Here is a 19,920-nt window from a genome sequence, read left to right on the forward strand (position 1 = left end):
CCTGGAGAAAAGAATTGCTATCAATTGGCTTTATTGTGCTGTTTATTAAGCATGAATTAATCTTGGAAATGATATCACAGTGGCCAATGCTGCTCTTGTGATGTGCACTTGCTTTGTGAAATCTTTGCTTGAGGGGCTATTTTTAACATTTGGCTAGTTTTCTTCAAGGGGTTTTGTTAGTTATCTTGCTTGCAAACAGGATTCACTGCCTACCTGGCAGTAGATGCCATACTTATTTTAAGGGAAATCATCTGCAGAGGCAGACAGAAGAGCTGTCAGATAGAAGATGACTGAATTATACTTGCTTTGCTCACGGGTCAGACAAGAAAATCTGCAGCCATGTAACGCCTGGAACTATCACAGCAAGACCCCGGGGGCTTGGGGAAAGCCAACACCACAAACGCCTTTGTGCCCTAGCTTGTTGTACTGGGAACAGCTTTGGAAGTCCTTCTTTCTGAGACCAAACCTTTATACAAGTGGATGTCTGCCAAACCTTGTTCTGGATCTTACACTGGAAGGTGAACTGAGAGCACGTTTTGGCTCAGGTGCTGTAATGTGCTTTTATTGCTGTGCTTTGAAATACATCTTTTCATTTCTCCCCAGAGCACCAGGCCTTTCTGGCAGCTTGAGCAGTCTCACATAGGTTTTGGGCCATGAAAATATTTGGGTTTTTTTTTTTCTGGTTTTGCATTGCTTTGCTGAACACCTCCAAGGACCACCCTGGCAGGGATCTCGCTGGTGATGCTCACCCAAGGGACACTCACACAGCTGGTTCCAGGCTGGTTCTCAGCCCACACTGGTCCTGCCCTCCTTGCTTGATTCTGACAACCTCCAGAAGCTGAAAAGGTGCATTTCTCCTGCTCAGCCCCTGGCAGGGGAAAATTTGCTTTTTCTTAGGTTTATGTTTCTACCAAGCCTAACCTAGTGAGCCTTACCCTGGTTGTTCTCACCTAAGAAGGGCTGATAGATGTGCACCACCCCATGCAGCAGCTTTGTGCCACGAGGAGCTGACAAATCCATTGTGTAGTGTTGGCTGTGACTGGAACACGCTGCTGCAGCTCCAGGCTGGCACGTGACAACCCGAGGTTGTGGCAGCACAACCCTTGCACAGAATTTTATTTTATTTGTAAGCCACAGATTGCAAAGGGAGTGGCCTCGTTTTTAAGCTCTGCGACTCTAGAGGTAGCCAGATGGTTTATGGCATGATAGCAGGTCACAGAAATGTCTCTGGAAATGCTTATGTGTCATGTCGGTGTGAGACAGGTCATCTGCAAAGACACAGATGAGATCCTCCATTTAGAGCAAACAGCAGCAGCCTGATTTATATGGAACACGCAGCAAAGGTTGCAGGCTGTGAAAAAGCAGCTCTCAGCTCTCCTTTTTTTTTTTTTTTTTATTTTTTTTGTGCAGATAGCCCGATTTCACTGCAAATAACACATATAAACCAGACAGGAAAGGTGTATAGTTCTCAAGTTGCTACACTACAGGTATATTTATTCTGCCTCACATCCTGAGGTTCCTCTGTGAAGCAGAAGATAGCTCTGCAAGCCTGTCCATCTTCCCCTGTCACTGTCTGGTCTGTTTCTATTTAGATCTGACACGTTTCTAAAAGCATCTCGGACATGCTGCTGCACTGAGGCTGTTGGTTCATTAACAAACATCCTCCAAAAGCCACATGCAGCTCTGTGCTGTCCCCAGGGTGGGGTGGCTGATATGTCCTGTCCCATATTGACCCTCCCTGGATGCTCCAGGCAGAGGAGACCACGCTGCTGCTGCTGCTGCTGCTGCTGAGCTTGGTGCTGTGCTCCTGTCTAAGAATAGCCTCAGTGCCTTGAACGCCTGCCAGCCCCTGAAAGCTTGGCAAGCAGAGGGAAGAAACACAGCCATTATGTAATGGTTTCTCCTGGCCAAGAAAAAAATCCCATTTATTGATCTCCTGTCTGAAAACCTCAGTAACTCTGCGTAATTGATGACCAGCTGTTAAGAAAAGCTGTTTGGAGGAAGAACATTTATAATTAAAGAGCAGACACTTCAAACTCAGCTCTCCCTCCATTTTCTCATTGCGTTTCTCTCTGCTGTCTCAGGGAACAGCCAACCTGCCTGGGCCTTTAAGCTTCTCATTTCAAAGCAATATATGCCTTTCCCAGAGAGCAACGCTGCATTCTCCAATTTCTCTCCCTGTGCTACAGAGGGGAACTATTCATGGAGCTGTGTGAGAGAAAGAGATTAAGGAAATATCAAGACTAACAGATGGGAAGCAGGCAGTGGATGACGTGTAGGCAGGCTGATGTTACAGCAAGTCTTATCTTGTTAGCAGAAATATGTTGCAATAAGAAGAATCCTGGGAGAGGGCTTGGTTTTGAGCATGGAATAGGACAAGACCTCTCTGTCTGATGAGGGACCTGCTTGTGTCTAAAAATGTCATATTAAGGCCCTGCTACCCCCGAACATTTTGATCTGGATCCTGTTTTTCCAGATCTACCCATCTCCTCTGCTTTTGAGGTGAAACATTTCTGGGTTTCTCTGCTAAAAAGTGAGTGTCCCTGTTTGAGGGAAACCAGAAAAATAGGTCACTCAGCTCAGCAGCACAGCACAGCTCCCCCAGACCAGTGGCTATCCACAAGTGCAGCTATGGCCTTCCTCTCCCCCCTCCAGCACTCTCTGAGTAAGGCCTACACTGGAAATAGATAATTTAGCATGAGAATTATATTGTGCATTTAAATGTAAATTGCTAGGGAATTGACAATTGCTTTGTTTGAATTGTAATGATTGGAGTACGAGTGTGTTGGGTTTTTTTCATAGAATACATTTTAACTGGTATTTATGTTCTTTTACATTCATCTCAGGCACAAATATATGCACGTGTCCTTAAGCTTTCATCTGTAAATCCTTGAGCTGTCACATCCCTGTTAGGAAACCCATTTCTTTGACCTATCCAGCAATTGTAAGCTGGCAGTCTTTTCCCCCACTCCATGTTTGCTTTTTGGAAGAATCTCTTGTTTTAATTCAAGTAGGCGAAAAAACCTCAAGTCCAAAGTGAAAATACAGCTTGGGTCCTCAGTGGCAGTGACCCTACAGATCAGATCACAACCCTGCCAGCCAGGGAGAGCCTTTGCAGGGTCTGATAAGCCCAGGGATTTCCTACCAGCCCCAGCAGCTGAGGGTGACAAGCCCATCTGCCAGGCTTGGCCATCCTGGTGCTCAGCATCAGCCCAGGGCTTGGGGCTGGGGCTGAGCCCCTGTTGTGCAGGGGTCTGATCCCACTGCCTGTGCACAGAATTTTTCCCGTGGTAGGCAGGGGAGAGGTTAGGAATGGCTGTACACAGATCTGTTCACAGATCTGGTTTCTTCCATGGATGCTCCTGCCCTGTTAGCGAGGTACTGAGCACCAGCCAAGTCCATCCTGAGGCTTGCCCAGAAAAGGATCTTTTTTACCACCCAAAGAGCTAATAAAGTGAGGGAAGCCAGGGGTTAACCAGCTCTGCCTTCCCTATCAAGTCACTCGTTGGAAAAGCCTGGGTTTCAGCTCTGTTTGCAAGGAGGGGAGCAGTAAATACCATTATTTGCAGAGTTTTTCTGAGGTGCAGCCAATTTTCAGGAATGTTATATCTCAGTCCAAACAAAACCTGTGTGTTTCTCCTTGGCCTGGCCTTGTTTCTTGAGACTGTTTCACTGATTGATACAGGAGATATAAACAAAAATTGAAATAACACATGCCTGGTAATATAAACAAAACACTTTCACCAGAGAGAAAGGATTGCAAAATCAGCAGCTTGCAGGGCTCAAATGCAGCCATCCAGCACTGAAACCAAGCCATTAGGAAAACAAATAAATAAACAAATAGAAATAGAACTGACTGCCATAAGCCCCTGACCTTAATTGTGTGGATATATATCTGTGAAAGCTTGAGTCAAGCTTTTTCCTCCCAGCCCCCACACTAATTCCTTTGGCCCCAGTGGCATAAAATGCTCAATAGATCTGCCTGGCCACCCCCTCTCTCCCTTATCCAGCCAGGAGATCAAATCTGTCACTGTTCCTCTGCTCAGAGGTTCCCCCTGCCAGTCCTGGGCTGCTCTCCCAGTTCTTACCCAGTTTCCAGCACTGGGTCTGCAGTTTCCAGTTGTTCACTTCCAGACCTGGACAGAGCAGTTGGTGACAATCCCACCTTGCTGATGAGTTTTCCCTCTCTAGCACAGATTCTTGGGTGGGGAATGGCTGCTGAGCACTTGGAAAAGCCCGATGTGATTTGTTGAGGCACAGAGGTGTCATCACAGTGAGCTTCATGCTGTTCTTTTGCAATTTGTCACAGTCGAAAAATCAGCCCCGTGATGATTAATGCTTATGTAGGATTCCAGCTGAGAATCACAGAATCATTAAGTTGGAAAAGACCTCTAAGATCATCAAGTCCAACCATTTACTGGACTCTGCCAAGGGTTTTGAACATTTCTAGGGATGGTGACCCCACCTCTTTCCTGGGCAGCCTGTTCCAGCTCTTGACAAAAGGTGTGTGTTCAGCTTGGGTCAAAAGCCAGGGATGCATTCCTGTGTGCACCCTGCAGGTGTATCCCCACTGCACCCCCAGGGATGCATTCCTGGCCTCATCCCTTGGCTACACAGCTGGATCCATCTGCATGGCCATGCAAGAGCGTGGGGTGATGCCTCCCAGCAATTCAGAGACTTTCCAAGATCCTGAAAGACTGAGACGAGCATTTCTGGAAGCATTTCCATGGAAGGTTCAGACATAAGCCCAGAGCTATTTTCCATGGGAAAGAGGGAGCAGGGTCAAGCCCATGCAGTGTGTTTCTCTGTGGTACATTGAAATTTACCCTTGTGACCTCGCTCATGGACCTGGCAGCACATTTCCCAAGCAGTAGCTCCTGTCATAGCCAGGTGGGCATTCTCCTCAGGTTGAGTAGTCACTCTCTTTAAATATCTCAGTCTTCAAATTTTCTTTTTGGAGCCTCAGACAAAAATATGACAACTATCCCACAAATCAGCCATCTAAAGGGAAAAAAAAAAAAAAAGTCACATTTAATTACTCCTGTAGGGGAACTTGTACACGAGGAACAGTTATGAGAGCAATATATTTTTTCTTTTGTAGCTTTGAGCTGATCTCTAATAGCACCAGCAAAGTCCCAGTGTAACCTTGGAGTGTGTTTCATTATCATTCAGATGGAAACTACTGTCTTATGACTGCAGTTATAAAATACAGTACATTTTTATAATTTCTAAGTAGGCAATCAAATGGACATAACACATGAAATTATATCCAGTCCTGGCACCAAACCCTGCCCTTCACTTGCCCATGGTGCTTCCAGATATTGAAGGCCTGAGTAGAGCTGGGGGTTGGATTTCAACCCCAGGGTGATCCTGCAGTTCTCTGCTCTGACAAAAACAATGCAAACATGTAGGTGTTTATGGATTCACTCACTTTAATGTTAAAGTCACTGTGACTTTTAAAGCCAAGCACTGGAGCAGGATCTCTCCCTTCCTTCCTTTCTCACCATGGAGGCAGCAGGGCAGGGGCAGCAAGTGGCTCCTGGCTGGAGGAAACGTGACCCAGGAGCTGCTCCTCGCTGGGAGCTTCAAGTGCTGTCAGCACTGACCTGAGGCTACCAACGTCTTTGGCTGCTTTCCTCCCCTCAGGCAGCTCTCTGGATCTGCAAATCCATTCCTTTAGCTAATTAGCAGATGGCAAAGGCAAAACTAATCAATCATTTCCCAGTGGGGCTGCTGGTAGCCTGTCAGCTCAGCAACCAGAGAGGCTCTGCCCTGGCCCCACTGTCCCGATGTTCCCAGGTGGGCAACTGAGCATCCTGCTTTATCTTGGGCTTCACTTCAGGCTCAGGACAAAGGAGGATGACTCTTTAGCCTGGAGGACACACAGTCTGTAAGAAGTTCAATGCTTTTTGCCTATACTAGAAATCTGTTCAAAAAAATTCTGTATTTCAAGAGAGAAGAGTAAAAAAGATGGGAATGTTAGGATGGTGTTTGGAAGCCAACAAATATTGGGAAAGACAAGTGTCTCTTTTCTACTGATGATAGAATTCATATATTTTCATTATTATTTAATGCACAGGCAGGGAAGATAGCAAAGATGGGAAAACTCCCCTTGATTTTACCTCTTCTGGGTACTCTGGACATAATGAAGTGAAGCTACAAAATGTGATGTCTCACACAGGTATTGCTGTGTTGACTTGGAGCTGGATTTGCCACCAGAACTGGAGGCACAGAGATATCTCCAGGAGTCTCCCATGGCTCCCGTTGGCTCCCAGCCTCCCTTGGCTGCCTGAGGTGGTTATCCAGGAGCATCTGGCACTGGAGGTGTTGGGGGCCCTGTGCTGCTGAGCGTGGGCAGCTCTGCACCAGGTCCAACACTGGGAGCACCATGGTGCTACGAGAACAACCTGCAGTACCTGTGGCATCACTGTCAGCTCGCTCCCAGCCTGCTGGGAATCCCAAATGTTGGAGCCACTCACTGTAGATGAAGAGCAGCCAGCACAGAGATTCTGGCATTCCCTGCTGTTGATCTGCTGTGCCACATTTGAATCATAGAATCCTACATTATCCTGAGCTGGAAGGGACACACAGGGATCCAACTCCTGGCCCTGCACGGGACAGCCTCAGAACCCTCACTGTTCATAAACAGCTCATGAGCATCTGCAAATGCACTGAGTTTTGCTTTATTTAGAGCTTTTTTTCATTCCTATCTGTAGGACATACCTGACACTAATGACAGTGCTTCTGGGTATCTTGCAATTTGTAATTTCTTTAGTTTTATAACACATACAAGAGACAAGACATGTCCATGACCTGCAGAGGGAACTGAGTCACAGAGAGACAGTACCAGCTCTTAAGGAACCCTTGTTGGGAGAAGATGCAGTTTTTTGTGCACTGGGCATTGGCACTATGAAACAAATTCCATAAGGCTCCTGAAAAGTCCCTGTGACCATTCCAGGAGGCACATCTGCCCTGGTAGACACTTGTGCCTCTCTCAAAAGGAGCTGAAGTGGGGTGAAGGCACGACTTGCTGGATGGGACACCTCCACTGCACCACATCCCTGGCACTCTGCCCCGCCTCGCTCCGCTTCCATCTGCCAAACATTTCCATCAGCCATCAGCGCTGCAAGCAGATTAGGTTTCCCAGACTCAAAAGAGAACTTTTTTGTGGCATAAAAATGCCTCCATTTGTTAGTTAAACCTCAGAAGTTTTCCCCTGGCAGAAGTTCAGATATGTGCCACAGAAGCGATGGTTTCACTGCTGTATGTGAGACCTCAGGTTTCCCAGGTCTCTAAGCCCAGCCATATTGCTTCTCTTAGGTTTCCTCTGGGTAGTTCCCAACATCTCTACCTGGTTTTTGGAGACCACCACCTTCTGAAAGCCATGCTTTTAACCCAGGAATCCAGCAAGTGCTGCCCCAGATGCTCAAGCCATACAAGCTGCCCAAAACTGTGAGCAGGGACCAACTCAACCCTCCCAGGGCATAAATAAGAATAGGAGAGAATAAAAGTCCGGTGGCTTTACCAGGGGTTAACCTCATTTTTTTTTCCAGTCCTCTTTTTTTCTAACTTTCTCCCTGCCTTCCTCTTTGCCTTGCTGCCTGAGATGAAGCCCTGCCAGGAGCCTCTGGAGACAGCAGGCACTGCCACGTGCCAAGGCTGGCCAGAGCCAGGGTGATAGACAGTCTGAGATGCTCTCTTCCTTAAGGAAGGGGATTTAGTGAAGCTCCAGAGTATCTGCCAAAGACATATTTAGCACTGGGAGCTGATTGCAACACTCACACTGCTCACTGCAGTTTTATAAATATAACCAGCCCAGACAGAATCTCTGCTGACACCTTAGCATACAGACCATGGTGGGTGGGTGTAGGGGCAGGAAGGAAGGCCAAGGTGATCTCCTTTGCTTTCCCTGTCTGCTCAGAGCAGGAGGATTTTCTTGCTTGTTTTCCACATTGCTTGACTGGGTGTTTGCTCCTGAAATTTGCTCCTGGGCCAAGTTCAGGAGTATCAACCGAGATTCCCTTTCCCACACCCATCTGTGTCTGACTACAGGCATGTATCTTGGGACAGAAACCTTGAGCTGTCCTAATGCATACTGCAGAAAGCAACACTCAGAGGCTGCTTCCTTAAATACCTGCTGATCAGACAGCACAGCTAATCAAGGGAAGTTCTTTCCCATACTAACGAGCTAGCACTATGACTTTGAAGCATCTGACGCAGTGGTGATCACACAGGGGTGAGGGTCTGGGAGAGACACCACCGCCTTGGCATAGTACCAAGCAGAAGCAGGGTCCATACTCTTTAAAAAGTCCAGATATTTTCCCCAGAAAAAGTCAGGGTTCATCAGCAGCTGCTTGCAGGCTCACCTACAGAGTATCCCAAGGTTTGGTCTTTTTCTCCTTAAGTTTAAAGGTGATTCTGAGCTTTATTGATTGCAGACAGCAATTTCCAGTGGAGCTGCAGCTACAGTTGCAGTAAATTGAAGCCAACTGAAAGCAGAATCTCTGTCTTAGCTGCCTTTCCCAAATGTCCCCAATGCAGTGGAGCCCAAGGAGTCACAAGCTGTGAGTTGCTCTGTGTGAGTGGTCCCTGCTGGGATCGTGTCCTTCCCAGTTGCCACAACCAGAAGGACCACAGCACTCCTGATGCACTGTCCATCCCAAAGTGTCTAAAACACCGTGGGATAAATGAGAACATTTAGGCAAAAAGGAGAGGAAGTGTCACACGACCAGAGAAATCTTGCTCGAATACGTGTACCTCTTTTTAATGCCTAATGGAGAAAGACACCTAATGGTTTCCAGAGCTCAGTGGCCAGATAAAAACGGAGTGCAGAGGTGGTGGAGTGACAATCTCTGTTAATGAAAAAGCAGGATATATGGCTGGGGCTGTCGTGCACTTGGCCCAGCACTTGGCCAGAGCAAATGGGCTGAGCCACGCCGGGACCGGCACCAGCGACGCTCAATTCCCCTCCTTGTCAAGCACCGTAAATTAAAATCAGGATAAAAAGCTTTTAAGGGATGTGCTCACTGACAGTTTAATATAAGTGGCTGTGGCATCATTTTCTACAGATAGGTTTATACGGGGAAAGAAATTGCAACTTGCTTCTTAGCAGGTATTTTACTGTTATTGCAGAGTTCCCTGCTGCGCTTATTCATAAAGGGAGATTTTCCAAACGAGCATCATGTGGGAGTTGGTGGGAGAATGGGTTACTGGGACCTGTGCCAAGCTAAGATGGGCCAAGGGCAGCCTGAAGGTCAGCAGAGCTTCTCTTTGCTCCTGTGGTGGAGCCAGCCTCTGCTGAGGGACACAGCTCAGGAGGCCAGGTGACATCCCCAGCCTTCAGGCAAACCTTCATTGTCACCTTCCCTGCCTCCTGTCCAGCTCAGCTGACACAGAGCCTCTCATCCAGATGTGTTGCAGTGCATAAATCCACTCCCCATCTTACAGTTTGGTTAAGAAAGTCCTCAGAAAATGCAATTTAAATGAACAGAAACTGTGTATGAAAATGAACTTCTAAAGTTTAAATGATTAATTTTGGCACTCAGACATGAAAATTTCATTCTTTTCTTTGCAGTATTTTAAATTAATTAGTTTAACAGTCTCTATTTTAATTCCTTCAGAAGCTTAAGCTGAAGATAGAATGAAACAGGCTTTAGTCAACCAAATATTTGCTTCTAGACCTTTGGGGTTTTGTTTTGAGGGATTTGGCAGGGGTGAGGGCAGGAAGGAGAGAAGGAACAACTTCATGAGAACCTAAAATATTTTCCCTTCAATTTTCCAATTTTAACATTTTGCAAAAATCACATGGTTGAAATTTCTGAATAATATTATTGCATTTTCTTGGCTGTTGATACCCAAGTCATCAGCACAAACCACTTATGATCTGTGAGGCTATGGTGAAGTAATTTGTGGTTGCTCTGTGGAACCTACTCCTTTCACTGTGATTCCATTCAGCATAAATGGAATAGAAGTTCACCATTTTACCCACTTTCCTGCTGCTTTTTATTCATTGTAGTCAACTTCATGGCTGATCAGTGAGAGCCCTCTGGACCAAAATTTCAGGAAAACTAAGGTTGTTTCAAATTGAATATTATTATCCCTGGATTTATAACAAAAGTGACACCACTCATAATGTTGTTATTACTATCTAAGAAATTTCATTAGTAGTATGGACTTGGCTCAGTGTTGATGAATGCAAGAGGAAATCCTTCTACTGAGTCCAGCAGGCTTCACATCAAATCATATTTGCATATGAAGATATGCATCAGCTAAATACAGTCTAGGATAGAAAAGGGTCAGCTTCTTTGGAAGGAAAAGATTAAAAGAGTACATCCTTCCTTTTATGCCTTTGTATCCATAATATTTTAAAGCACATCATAAGTAATCTTGTTTACTGCAGATTTGACCAGTTCTTTTCTGCCTGGAATATTTTTTTTTTTCAAATTGGCATAAGGAGAAAAATATTAAGGGATATGTGCTAGAAGTGTCTGGCCAGCAATAAAAAGAGTTTGAGTTATTTTCCAGTAGGCAAGTGCTATAAGTGGAAAATCAAAAGATTTCAAAAAATGCACCAGAGGGAATTCCCTTTGCAAGGAAGTCGAACCAGCCACCTTCCTTGGCATCTCCTGTAACTGTCTGTGTCACTGAAACTTCTACTGACTGCCCTTTCTGAGCAGTGATGCTTCACCCAGATTTGCATTTGAAGTCCTTTGGCTTTCTTTTTCAGAAGTATGAGCCCTAATAGCCCTTACAATCCTTTATTCTTTTTTGATTGAAACAAAGTTACTCTGACTGTTTTGTTGGCATCATAAATTGTGAAGCTCTTCCTTAAACACATGCTGCAATCTAGATTTTATTTCCATTAGTTTAATGGAAGTAGTGGTGCAAGTAGGGATTTGCAAGGAGACAAGTATGGAAAAAGCCAAGCTGCTGCCAGGGATGCCTGGGTGTTGGTGGCATTTGTGCTGCTGCCATGGCAATTGTGTTATTGGAGAATTCATTCCTCATGCCTGACTTGCACCTGATTTGAATCTGCCTGGCTGCAAGTTAACATTTTTGTCCTGCAGTGTTGGTTTTGTTTTCCTGATCCAAGTTTTCTTTTGGACTAAGCCCATTTTTGCCACCCATTGCTGCCCCTACCCTGGAAGGCACCTCTCCCCCTTTGTTTCTGTGCCTGCTCATGCGCACGCTCGCCCAGGATGGGAGCTGCTGATGCAATTATTGCTGTCCCAGCTTTCTGCAGCCCCTTAACTCTTCCAAATGGGATAATCGATACTCGCTGCTCTGGCGATGGCAGTGGCTGGCTGGGCCACTCTGTAATGTCAGATGAATAGTTAAACACTCTGTGTTTTCATCTGCTGCAGCCCAAGGCCCCCGGCTGCCAGCAGCTCCCAGCTCCTCGCTCTCCTGTACGTGAATTTTCCACAAGCCTGTGCTCTGCAATGACCATTCAAGGCAGAGATTCCTTTGTTTCTTTTGTGTATCCTTATCCATGTTTGTTATGTATTACTCATTTTATGGCCATTTCTGTCTGATTCCTTCTATAAATAACATTCTCAAATCTCGCTCCTATCTTGTTTACCGTAGCTAATTCTTTAAGATGGGTGTCTCCACCAGAGCTGTAGTCTAAATGAATACAGATAAAAATCATAACATTGGCTTGGTTGTAGTAAACCAGGATTTTCTTGGTTCTGCTGCAAATCAAGCCTTTCAAATAATCTTGTTATTCTATCTCCATAAATACTGTACAGGGGTGACAAAAGACAGGTGATATCTTCAGCCTTAGTTATCGTGTTAGTGGCTGGCATTAAATACATAATTCCTGCTGTGTCTGCATCGTCTCTAAATGAAAGTCTCCTGAAGGAGAAGTCTCCAGGGAGGGGGAAGAGCTATGAACCAGTGACTGCAGAGTGTGCCTTGGAGATATGAAGTTGGGAGGAGAAGCTGAAAACATGATATGTCTTTTTCAGTTTGACCTCAGCCTCTAATAGTGTTTGGCAAGTCAGCCTGGCAGATAAATTGGTTCATATTAGAAAATGGGGTTGATTTATTATGAAATTGATTGCAACCCTGTCCTGTGCTGAAGGCATTAGTGATAACAGAATCGGGTGCCTCAGCTCTTAACTAATGGGTTTTCCCCAGGCTCTCCACTGCTGCCAGGCTTTTACCTACAGCCAGCAGCATCCAAACCACACATCTCTGCTGGTGCCTCCCCACAGTGCAAAACCCTTCCCAGGCAAGGTTCTGTCAGGAAGCTGAGATGCCCTGGAGGGAGCTGGCATTTTCCAGGACATGGAAACTAGCAGGAGTAGGGCCAGTGTGACATTTGCAACCAGCACCTTGAAATATATCCAAGCATATCTCTTCTTCTTGTGACTGTTTTCTGAAAGTGGGAAGAGTTACTGGAAATATGGAAAACTCTCCACCGAACTCCTTCTGTTTATAGAATTACAGAATGGTTTAGGTTGGAAGGGGCTTCAAAGATCATCCAATTTCAGTCCACCCTGCCATGGGCAGGGACACTTTCTACTAGACCTGGTTGCTCAGGGCCCTGTCCAGCGTGGCCTTGCACACTTCCAGGAATGGGGCATCCAGAGCTTCTCTGGGCAGCATGTTCCAGTGCCTCACCACCCTCTCAGTAAAGAATTTTTTCTAAATACCCAATCTAAACCTACCCTTTTTACGTTTGAAGGCATTCCCCCTTGTCCTATCATTACGTGTCCATGAAAAAAGGCTTTTCTTCCTTTTTTTGTTTTCTTCAGTAAAGCTGAAAGCTCTTTTAGTCACAAAGAAAAACTACCACCAAATGTAATGAGAGAGTTTCACTACTTTTTGCAAAGAAAGCCATATTCACCCACAATTTCCATAACCTGCAGTGCAGTAGCCTCAAATTCCTCAACAGACTGGGAAATGGACTTTCCCTCCAGGGCTGATTAAAACACAAATGAACAAGCCAAACATAGTGACCCCTGGGACCCTGTAAACTATTTAGGGTGTATCTATTATGGGAAACTCTAATCTACTACTTGCAGTATGGTTAGAGATGTAATAAATACAAAAAAAGAGTATGTCTGCTGTCAAAATCAGCCTCTTGTGTTCCTGCCTTTCTGTTTGGACACTTCTGGGCCATACCTTAAAGAGCAAAGGATTTTCCAGTTACTTTGCTGTAGTGGTAGTTAAGATTCTTTCATCAGTTGTGTTTAGAAATCACTGAATAGCAAACCCTGGAATATTTAGTGGCTGATCTAAGCAATATATTTCAATATTTTTGAAGGTAGAGAGTTTTCAGTGATTGAAATGCACTTTCAGACATTTTCCAAATGAAAAATTTCAATATGAAAGAACTGTGCAGCTTGAAAAGAAAGCTCATTGCAAGAAGGGCTGTAATTGGACAAAACTGAAAATAAACTTTTCAAAATAACTGAAAACAGATTGATTTGTGGAATGAAGGAAGGTTATGTTTTTATAAATGTTTTCCAACAGCTCCCTGCCAGTCAATCGCACTTTGGGTGTCTTTGGGTATAAATTACTTTTCAGGTAGAGATGACATTTGTTACACCACCCACATGACAGCCCCTGCTCCAGACAGTGGCACAAGCTTGTCTGACTCTGCTTTTGCCATCAACTTCAGCAGCATTTTGAGGTGTGAGAAAGCCATACAACATAGCTGGCCAGCAGTAAGGAACATGCACAACATAAACTTGTTCAGAGAACAGCTATTTCTGCAGGAAGCACTCAGGATATCTTCAAATCAGCTTTAAAGAGAGTGTCTTTCTCTTTCCTATCCTAACAAAGTAGGGCACATCTGGCAACAGCTGCTATGAAGCCACAAGACCATAATATGTGTCTTTAGAAGGAAAACATTTGAGTGGCCGAGAGCCACAGTCATCTATTCCAAAACCCAAATCCTTTCAAACCAGTGCCATTCTGTCCTCTCAGGGTCTTTGCTAGTGCTCACTGAGGGTGCTGAGCCCTGGCTGAGTTCACCATCAGTTGTTCCTCTCCTGTATGGATTTGCCTGAGCTGGAGGCCCTGCAACAGCCAAACCCTGCTCATTTAACAGCACTCCTGGGAAGAATTCACCCACAAAGAGCAAAGAGCAGCTTTCCTTTCACCAGCACCAAGCAGAAAATATACAGATATGAGTAAAACATCTGGGAGCCCCATATATTTACAAATTAATTTTTATAGGATAACACCATGTCCTGAGAAACATTTCTTAATATTATGAGGAATTGCCTAACGTGTCACTTCTCTGGGCTTGTGCTTTTGTCATTAACACCTCCGATTAGCAAAAACACAGACTCTGAGATGTTCTTTTGATTTAAAACGTTATAAATTTTGGATGCAATGTCAGAGAGTAAATTTTACAGTGCAGCTAAGCTATGGACTAATTAAAAGACTACCCCAGTGCTCTTCTTAACCAATACTTCTCAGATTTGTGACAGCCTTCAGGAAGAGTCATGAATTATGCCATGTGCACCATATGCAATCCACTGATCTCTCTGTGTGTACATATGCCCTGTGTGTGTGCATGTGCACCAGAGTCCGTGTTGATGATGGCTTCTTCACAACTGTGTGAAAGGTTCTCATCCCAAAGAATTAATGATTGCAGTCATTTTGCTACTGCTCTTTAATTCCAGATGCCCTTGGAGTCAGAGCTGGATGTCAACATTTCCCATGAAGAGGGTTCACTACAGCATTGCTCTGGTGCACAGGGGTGAGTTTTTATCCATCACTGTGCTGTTCCTTGGGTCCTGACTGAGGTACCCTGATCCATGCCTTGTGGACCTTGTTGATTCTCTATATTGTAAAGTGAAAACAGGAAAAACACCCACGTTTCACTTGGCACCATGCATTGGACAGTGACATACCCTTAGGCTTGGCAGTCAGTGTTTGTGGTCAGCAGCAGTGTCTTCCTTAGTGCTCCTCCTGACACAGAAAATCAGGATATCCCCAGGTTGACTCGTGGTTCCCAGGGCAGTGTGAAATGCCTTTCTTCTTGCCAGGATCTCCCCCTGAGTCAGTGCCTGCAAAGGACAAGCTTGACATGGCAGTTGGAAAACCAAATATATAAAGAGTAAAAGGACAACATGTGTTTGAAAAATAAGTTCAGGGGTGGCCAGGTGCAAGTGGGAAATTATATCAACCAGCTTTAGGTAGAAAATACCAAAGGTGTTTCTTCAGAAATCTCTGAAATTTCATGGAGCAGGTTTTCCTTTTTCTCAGTCATTCTCCTCCTGGCTGTTGACGTCAATGGATTTGGCACTAGATCAACAGGGAAACAGAGGGACAGTTTCCCCCCTACACATGCAGAATTAGAGACTCATACCAAGATAGAGGAGCTAGATTTAGATGAGAGGGAATTTCTGGTTGAGGGTGTTTGTATAAAAAGTATTATATAGTATTAGGCTTGAGTGAGCTCCCGGTGTAATAAAGGAGAATTGTCTAAGCCTTGGCAGGAACATATCCCTAGGACTTTGTTTTGATGAAAAAAAACATTGGAAACCTGCACTTAGCTTTTCTGCTAGCTGTAATTATCTGGCTGTATTGATCATGGTGCTAGGGTTATCTGATGGGTAGGGTGTGAGCAAAGATCAGCTTCAGTCCATGAATTAAAGCTGCAGACTGTCAGCTCTAATTTACACACACACAGCCTGAAAATTGTCCTCCTGCAATGGCTGAGCTCCCTGAATTGACACAGATAGGCAGCATATGGAGCCTGTGCAGCAGGAACAGAGGCACCAGCACTTGGCATGGCTGCTCTGTTTTATGCAAATATCTGGGTTACAAAAGCAGGGAACAAGGGCAGAATAAATTGGTGGGGGGGTCTGGTACTGGCAGACACAAATCCCTTGGTGGCATTAATGAAATTCACAGGCTTGTGGAAAGCAGGACATGCTCCTCAGCCCTACAAGCATGCAGTACCTCAACAGCAAGAGATGGTGGTTACTGTGGTTCACAAGTGAGGGTTTGCACAGCAGGGGAATCTGTGCAGCCTGCACAGTAAAATGTGGTATTCATGTTCTCCAATACCACAACCAGAGCCAAAGTACAGGAACCAGCAGTTCCAGGGAGCAGGGCTCTCATTAACATACTGTTATTTATTCCCTTTGGAGACAAGCCTGTCCTTTCTGCTCTGTGCTGTTAGATAGGGTGAGGACAGGAGGAGAAGCAGGAGGTGATGCCTCTCCTGGCTGTGTTTTGTACCCTGCTCTGCTGTCCTGAATGGATAAAAAACAGAGGATCCAACCTGTCCCCTTCAGGCAGCCATTCCACCAGGGTGCTCTGCAAGGAAGGTGTACAAGTCAAATTAAATGTGAAAGATCCCCACAAAAGGCATTCACATCACCAGAACTGACAGAGCAGACCTGAGACCCCACCCCACTGCTGTTATTTGACTTTCAGCATGACTGCTATGCAGTTGCCTGTCCATTCACAAGCATTTGTTTTGGGCTTATTTGGGCATATCTTGGCATTTGAGAGGTGTCAATCTGCTAAAACTGAAGTGGCAATAGCTAATCACACTTTATTCTCTGCAGAACATAACAGGAAAGCATATGGCTCAACAGCATAACTTTTTTCTCTGGGCTAACAGTATGGTCAGTTCTTCAAAAAATTAAAAAAAAACCCAAACTGTCAGGGGAATACAGTCTCTAGTCCTTGCTGGAAGCTCCAGGGATCCTGTATACAGAGACACCTCTAATGAAGGGAAAAAAACCTACCCTCCCTCACATCATTATTCATTCAAAAATTGTCAATGCCAGGTTTTCTTCTCACCTCTGATATCTTGAGAAAACACTTTGCTTTCGAAAGTGAATTATTTTTGCTGGGTCCTTAAAATTCAGTGCCACTCATTTTGGATTTGAAAACTCTCAGTAAAGGTTTAGAGATGGAAATTTCAATCCCTGGACCCTGGAGGCCATGCAGAGTGGGAGCTATACTGCATTAATTCAGAACACAGCCATACCCACCTGTCCATCAAAATCACAGGACTCCAAGTGTGCATGTGCAGTACAGTAAGCAAGAACTGCAAACAGTATTTACAAGATTTCCAACATCCTTCCACAGCGAATTCTTTGCAGCACGAATCTTTTCCATCATAATTTACATTTCATACCTGTTTTCCCAAATCTTCAAAGTCAGACGAGCAAATCCTTCTCTTAGCAATGCTGTGATGAAAGCCACTGACTCACAGGAATAACCAGAGCGCAGGATTTGGCTTAACTTCATGGCTTGACACCGATTTAACATTTCATAGATCTTTTTTAGGTGTTTCCCATTGTCATGGCAACTCTAATCAAAACCCTTTCCGTGAATAGCCCTGTCAATTGCAGTACAAGCTCCTGGCTGACTACAACCTGCAGTTCTGCTCCAGTGTGGTTTCACAAGCTCCTCTTGCTTGACCTTTGATCTCCTGGCTTTCCCCTGATCCCTTATTGCTCAAGCCAGAAATATATCTTTTGTTTTGCAAGAAAGCTTTAAAAATCTTTATAAGTGATAAGTAACAGCCAGATCTTGCAGCTGACTCCAAGGAGGGAGTTGCCTCAGGAGGGATTACAGGCTATAATAAGCACCTCTCCTACAGTAAATCCCTATGAGCACTGGCTCTGGCAGAGCCTTGAACTCTGCACCTGCCCAAAACTGCCCTATAACACAGAGGAATGAGCTGATCTCTGGGGAGGGGATGGGTTTGGAAAGGGGATCCCACTTGGGAGCAACAAATCCATCAGCAGAATTCCCAGGCAGTGCCATGGTGGAGAAAAGAGACACCACCTGTGTCCCCAAAGTCTAACATCACCCTCCTTGCCCAGCTCTGGGGCAGCAGGGTGGGGAATCCAGGCTGCTAGGTTTGGCTTTTTCTATCTGATTTTTTCCTAAGGTGTTTGAACAGCCCCATGGGAAATTGCATCTCTGTGGAAATCAATAGGAGTTTGCCCTTGGATTTCTATGGGCCAGGATTTCACCAGCTCTCTCTAAGGTATCATTCCTACCAGGAGTTGAAAGAGTTTATCAGAAATAATGCACATTTGGCATATGCATCTTGTCTGAAGTCACTATCACCCCCAGACATGGAAAATAAAGCAAAGAGAGGTGTAATTTCATGCTTTAAGGTCAATCCATCCCTAACCCCAGGAACACAAAAGAGATCTCTGGAGTTTCCACTCCCATTTGGCAGCCGCTGCTACAATTCATTATTTTAAGCACTCACCAAAAAAAAAAAAAAAAAAAAAAAAAAAAAAAAAAAAAAAAAAAAAGGTAGGAAGGAAGGAGGAATAGAAATTTAGAAATTACAGGGATAAAACCCATTCTTTATATATACATATATATTATAGATATTCTATATATATAGTTTTGTCTCGTCTTGTACCTTCAACCCTGCTTTAAATAAAAGCTCACAGACTTGTCGGTTTCCATCAGGCAAAAATTATTATTCGGCTTTAGAAAGAACATCTTGCCAAGTGTTGCAGTTCAAAAATAAGGAAAACAGCTCTGCCAAAATGCAGCAAATGTGATTACACGAAGCCAAGAAGACCATAATTAGATCATTACCATGGAAACAACCTAATTACATGTGTAATGCAGCAAGGTCTGAGCTGCGCATCCGAATGTGTTTTGCTATTGTCTAGCAGGGCCATAGCACTGCCATTTGCCTCGTGTTATTAAGCCACCTTGATCATTTTGGATCGGGTTTTCTTGGAATAAGTCCCCCTCCCCACTATGCAAAGAATTAAACTGTGCATGAAATGACTTGAGCGAGACTGCCTGAGGCTCAAACCAGATCCTGCCTGCACCACCACGGGCATGGGCAGCCACCACTTGAGAGAAATTCCCTTGCAGCAAGATCTGGAGCTCCCCAGGTAGCAGCCACGTGCAGGAGTTGACATTTGATCTTAAGTGCAACCCTGGATAAGAAAGCTGAGCTTTCCTTGGACTTACTGATGGCTGCTGCCTTCCTGTGCCTTGTATGAATTTCTCCGTTGCTGCAGTGATTCACCAGCAGGACAGTGCCCTGTGGAGGTGGCATGGACTGGCCAGGCAAAGATGCCCATCAGTTCTCTGTGTACTGATCCACATGTTGCATAACTGGACTGTTCTGTGGAAATGGGGGTTAAGCAGAGCTGGGTTGTGACACTGTCTCACTGGTGGAAACCAAATCACTCCTGAAGGACAAGCTTCAAGCTTCAGCTTGGAATTGACTTCAGCTGTCTTCTGCCTCATGTCATGGATGTCATGGATCATCTCCAGGCAGACAAAATGAGACAAGGTCAAAGAACATGTTTGTCAGCTTGTAGGATCAAAGCAGAATTGTGAATAAACTATGTGTAATCCGAAACAGCTTCAGAGAGGAAAGCCAGGCCTGTACATATATGGCTTCATGCCTTGCAGCATAAAATTAGATATGTAGGGAGAGACAGGGGAGTCATCAATGAACCCTCTGCTATTGTGTCCATAAGTCCACAGCCCACTGCTACTGAATCATGTGGTTGTAGTAAATATGACCTGCAGGGTGGATGCACAAAATGATGGCAAGCACAGCCACCCCCTTTCATGCACACCGAATTTCTGTGCCCATTCTCCATCAGACTGGCCTCACTCAGCGGGAAGGGAAGAGTATGGCTCGTTAGCTGAGGGGTAGAGTAATAAGGCAAAAGCCAATGGGACTGTCTGGCAAAGCTACTGCTTCTGCTAATTAATGAGGAGAGGTGGTTGCTGGGCCAACTGCAGATGTTGCTGCAAATTATGCCATTGCTATCCCTGCCAGCGAGCTCTCGCTGCAGCTCGCACATCTCCAGGTGTTCTTGCCACAACAATAGTCCCTGCTGTTCGTTTTGTCTCCTTACAGGGAAAATAAAATGCTTCCTTTTGGTGGGGAGAAATGCTCATTTTGAAGAGTTTATCAAGCCCAGACTCCACTCC

The 19,920-nt window shown here is 45.0% G+C and overlaps 1 long non-coding RNA gene across 2 annotated transcripts; it reads right to left on the reverse strand.

Annotated features, from left to right (window-relative positions):
• Positions 1 to 1,422: 1,422 nt before the first annotated feature.
• On the reverse strand, positions 1,423 to 18,163 carry LOC121470467 (uncharacterized). Of its 2 annotated transcripts, XR_012057406.1 has the most exons (3): positions 17,120 to 18,154; positions 14,874 to 15,029; positions 1,423 to 5,001 (listed from the first exon to the last, which is right to left on the reverse strand). It is a non-coding gene; the product is annotated as an uncharacterized lncRNA (long non-coding RNA). The 2 variants fall into 2 exon arrangements; XR_005981432.2 differs by lacking the exon at positions 1,423 to 5,001 and having other exon boundaries at positions 14,168 to 15,029; positions 17,120 to 18,163.
• Positions 18,164 to 19,920: the final 1,757 nt, after the last annotated feature.

The sequence above is a fragment of the Taeniopygia guttata genome, chromosome 9 (assembly GCF_048771995.1).
Source record: "Taeniopygia guttata chromosome 9, bTaeGut7.mat, whole genome shotgun sequence".
NCBI lineage: Eukaryota > Metazoa > Chordata > Aves > Passeriformes > Estrildidae > Taeniopygia > Taeniopygia guttata.